This window comes from Lupinus angustifolius, chromosome LG07 (assembly GCF_001865875.1).
Source record: "Lupinus angustifolius cultivar Tanjil chromosome LG07, LupAngTanjil_v1.0, whole genome shotgun sequence".
NCBI classification, from domain to species: domain Eukaryota; kingdom Viridiplantae; phylum Streptophyta; class Magnoliopsida; order Fabales; family Fabaceae; genus Lupinus; species Lupinus angustifolius.
Window position 1 is genome coordinate 8456333 of NC_032015.1, and position 5227 is coordinate 8461559.

The following is a 5227-nucleotide window of genomic DNA, read 5'->3' on the forward strand; positions in this document are numbered from 1 at the left end:
AGAAGCAAATCATCCATGTTTGAGCCCTTTATGTACACACCATACTCAGCTTTGCACTTAAGGAAACCAAGCTTCAATAGAAAGCCATCAATTCTCTTATTCCACGCTCTTGGAACTTGCTTGAGTCCATAAAGAGCCTTGTGCAGGTTGTACACTTGGTTTTCCTTGCCTGCAATTTCAAAACCAGGAGGCTGAGTTACATAGACTTCCTCATCTAGTGGTCCATTTAGAAATGCTGATTTGACATCCATTTGATGTATATGCCAATTGTGAAAGCTTGCTAGGGAAACCACCAACCTGATTGTCTCCAACCTTGCAACAGGAGCAAATACTTCACCATAGTCAAGACCTTGTTTTTGCAAAAAACCTTTTGCTACAAGTCTTGCTTTGTACTTTACAACCTCACCCTTAGGATTTATTTTGACCTTATAGACCCATCTCACAGCAATTGCCTTTTTGTTTGATGGTAGATGAGTTAGGTGCCAAGTTTGATTCTTCTCAATTGACTTGAGTTCTTCTTTCATAGCTGCAAGCCACTGATTTGTCTTCACTGCTTCATAAAAGTCTATTGGTTCCATCTCAACTAATAAGGCCATATGGACCAATTCCCCCTCTGCAGTGATACCTGAGTCAGAGAAGATCTCATAGTCATTTAATCTAGATGGTGGTTGCCTCATTCTAGTTGATCTTCTCTCAGGTTGATCTTCTGAAGTGATTGGTTGTTGTTCAGGCTGATCAACAATGTGTATGGACACATTCTTCTTCTGAATTTCTTTTTGATTTTCCCAATCCCAGCACTGAGTCTCATCCACCTTCACATCTCTACTTAACACTATTCTTTGTGTGTAGGGATTGTAGAGCCTGTATGCACCTGTAGTGTGATAGCCAATCAAGATGAGCCTCTCACTCTTGTCATCAAGCTTCTTTCTCTGTGCATCTGGGACATGCTTGTAGCACAAGGAACCAAAAATTCTGAGGTGACTGATGTTTGGTTTCTTGTCTGACCATGCCTCTTCAGGAGTGATGCCTTCAAGTCTACTTGAGGGACATCTATTGAGAATGTATGCAGAGGTTGAAACTGCTTCCCCCCAAAACTGATTGAAACTCCTTCCCCCATAACTGCTTTGGCAATTTCGTTGTTTTCAACATGCTTCTAGTCATGTCTAGGGTAGTTCTATTAAGCCTCTCTGCAGTACCATTGTGTTGTGGAGTGTATGGTGCCACAACTTCATGTATGAGTCCTTCTGTGTCATAAAAGGCCTTCCATTCATCTGAAGTATACTCTCCTTGCCTTTCTACTTGAGCTTTGAATTTGAGGAATGTTGCAAACACCTCACTTTTCCTTCTAATGAGATATACCCAAATCTTCCTTGTAAAGTCATCAATGAAGGTCACGAAATATCTGTTTTCCCCCAATGAATTCTCCTCAAATGGTCCACACACATCTGAGTATACCAACTCAAGAGGTTTTGTTGACTTGGTTGGTATATGTGTGGTGAAAGTGTTCCTTGCTTGCTTGCTTGTGAGGCAATCACCACATAGTTCACTAGGAGCAACAATTGAAGGCAAACCAGCAACCATACCACCTCTGCTCAATTTATCAAGACCCTTGAAGTTCAAGTGACCATATCTTTGATGCCAATTCCAATTTTCTTGTACTGCATTAGCTGAAAGACAGTTGTGATCATTCACTTGGATACCAATCTTGAAGGTTCTATTGCTAGATAGGGGAACCTTCAAGATCAGTTTCTTATGAACATCATACACCCTCAACACCTTGTCCTTCATGGTCATTGTATAATCTTTTTCAAGTAATTGACCAAGACTGAGCAGGTTGCTCTTCATCTTGGGAACATACAAAACATTACTGATATAGGATTGCTTGCCATCTTTTCTTTGTATAGAGATGTCACCAATTCCTTCAGCATCAATAGCACTATGGTCTGAAAACTTGACCTTACTTTTAGTGGATTCATCAAGCTTGACAAACCAATCCTTATGGCCTGTCATATGATTGGAACAGCCAGTGTCAATGTACCAATAATCACCCTTGACACTCTCTTTATCTGTGGTAACCATAAGGAGAACTTGTTCATTATCTGAGTCTTCTCCATGAGCCATACCAGCTTCATTTTCTGATCCATGAGACTGCTTGAATATGCACTCAGAAGCATAATGTCCAAGATTCTTGCAATTGTAGCATTGGATATTTCTTTTATCAACTTTCTTCTTAAGTTTTCTGAATGATTGGTCTTGACTAGAGTGTAGAAGCTTCATGTTTGCCTCTGTCATTCTTCCAATTTCCTCTTGTTTTCTTGTGAACTGAGCCTTGTCCAGGGTACCTTCTGCTTGATTGTGCTTGAAGGGCCTGGTCAGAGGTTCTTTCTTGATTCCTTTCTTTTATCCTCTACTCATGTGCCTCCAATGAGCTCTGCAATTCTTCAATTTTGAAGGATTCAAGATCCTTAGATTCTTCTATAGCTACAACAACATGATCAAACTTAGAGGTTAGTGTTCTCAACACCTTTTCCACCACTAATTGATCCCTTACAGCTTCACCACACCCCTTCATCAGGTTGGACAATGACCTGATCTTGGTGAAGTAGTATGCTATAGACTCACCCTCCTTCATTTGCAGCAGTTCATACCCTCTTCTGAGAGTTTGTAACTTCACTTTCTTCACTTTTTCAGCACCTGCACAGCTCTTCTCCAATGTATCCCAAGCTTCCTTAGCAGTTTTGGCATTAGTAATCTTTTCAAAATTTGATTCATCCACACACTGATGAATCATACAGAGTGCCTTACAATCCTTCTTCTTGGATTCTCTGAATACTACTCTCTAAACTTCTGTGCCTTCCTCATCAACAATCTGGTATCCATGTTGAACTACTTCAAGCACCTCTTGATAACCAAAGAGTGCTTTCATTTGGATATGCCATCTTTCATAGTTCTTTCCATCAAGAACTGGCAGGGACATGTTAAACCCACTATTGTTCGACATGCTTTCTTCCACAGATCCAAGAACGAAAATCAAGTGCTCTTGATACCACTGTTACAACAGAACCAATTTGGCAAAGAAGAGAAACAGAACTTTGGTGTTCTATGTTGCAGAGAAAGAAAAACAGAAAGAAAGAAGATATGGTTATGAATTTGTTGAGAGAATAAGGAGAAAGAATAGTAGTGCAGAAGAAAAATGAATTCAACAAGAAGAAGTGTATTACTTAAGTAATTACAAGACTATTTATACACATAGCCAAAAATAGCAAAACAGAAAAACCAATAAACTAACCAAAACTTCTATGTTTAGTAAGTTCTCAAAACTATTAAAACTAAATTACTTTCAACATGAAGACCACAATATACATATTTTTCCGAATCTCCATATTTTGATAGTAGATTTCACTTTCTCATTCAGTTGAGCCAAGTCACATAAAATTGTGTGATTTGTTTTATACTTTTCTCCATTACAAGTATTTATGATTGTTTGTGTGAAGAAAGGGGATGTGGTAATAACACAGAGCTAAGCCTCGTGTAAGACCTGTATGCCTAGTTTCTAGCATGGTAAGGTCAGAGTACAATTATCATCCAAGTTATAAAGTGGTTAAACAGGGCTTATCTCAAATCTTTGCGTCAACTTCCCAGAAACATTCATCACCATTACAATGTTTGACAAATTAAAGGGATGTTGACCATTTTGAATGTGGAAGGAGAACATTGTAGTTGTTAAAGCACCTCCATATGAGAGCATAGCTACCCATTTTCCAACCTGCACATCAAAAGACCATCCTGATGACAAATTTCGAATCAACCACCTCCATATGAAAGATGCAATAACAGACACAAACAATGAAACATAAACAGAAGAATAGAAGTGTGAAAAAACCTTATCAGGGTGTTGTGTATTGTAAAGGAGAGATACCAATGATGCATAAACAGATGCAGTGTACATGATGCATCTAATGTTGCAGAATATGATGTGATCTAATGTTGCATTTGCATAAAACAGAGGTAGATTTGTCACCATGAAGAAATTTTATGCTTCAGTGTTCTTTCCTCATTTTCTAATAAGTACACGTGAATCCTTTGGCGGACGATTGAAGAAAGAGTGATTAAGAGAAATCATGAGTTAGGCCACACAAAAGTTATGATGGTATTCATGGATCGATATACAACCAGTTGGACTATATATGCAGCTGAGTAATCTATACTAAAACAAACTAATCTCTTGGCCTAATCAGTTGTGTAGAGAGACATTGTAGGCAGCATTATGGCATATTTCTTTATGCTTCATTGTTCACATTCCAAATACAGAGATATAATCCCCGCGTGACTAAAGCATAAAGCCTGCCATTACCTTGTTATATGACTAAAGCATTCCCTCCAAATTTCCCAATCTACACAAGGGGAACAGTTTACCAGAATTTGAAAACAAAAACAAAAATAAAAAAGTCTTTTCTAACTCAGTCCATACTTCTCATAGAAAAGCTTGTAGCAAGAATCAAGTGCCATAAGATAGCAGGTCTGTGTGAGTTTTCCAACACAGGTAACGAATCTTTCAGAGAGTATTTTGCACGAGGAGAGAGAAAATGATTTATCATCTAAAATATTATATATAATATAAGCCCACATATGGATTGAGAATGGAAACAAAGGAAAAATTTTACAAGAGGAAAACACCCCAAAATATAAGAGAAAAATCATAGCTTTCTGGCATTTACCTTGTCTATCAATGACAAATAAAGCTTGTATCCACAATATGGATAAAATTCTGGAGTTAAAGAAGACAACAATCATTTAGTAATACATTTACTTAGTATTTACATAGCAATGTCTGAAAACAAAAGAAACTTGGGAGAGCAATTGAATGGAATAGAGAACCAAGTGCACCAACATGCTTATTATGCACTTCAAACATTATTAGGAAATAGTGAAAGACATATAGGAAGAATATTGATAGAAAGGGGAAGGGGGTACTTTAATGATTAAATAATACGTTCGGAATTTTACCATTCAACCTTTTCACCAATTTTGCACTCCACTAATTCAAATGTTTTTAAAGTGATATCAACCCAAAATGCTACATAGCAAAACCTGCATAGCATAATATGTTTCGCAAATAAGATTGATACTTCTAAGCTACATTAATAATAAACTCTTACACAACTTAAATAAAAGTGAAGCCTCTAACATTCTGATCAGATGATATAAATCATATGCCCCACCAAAT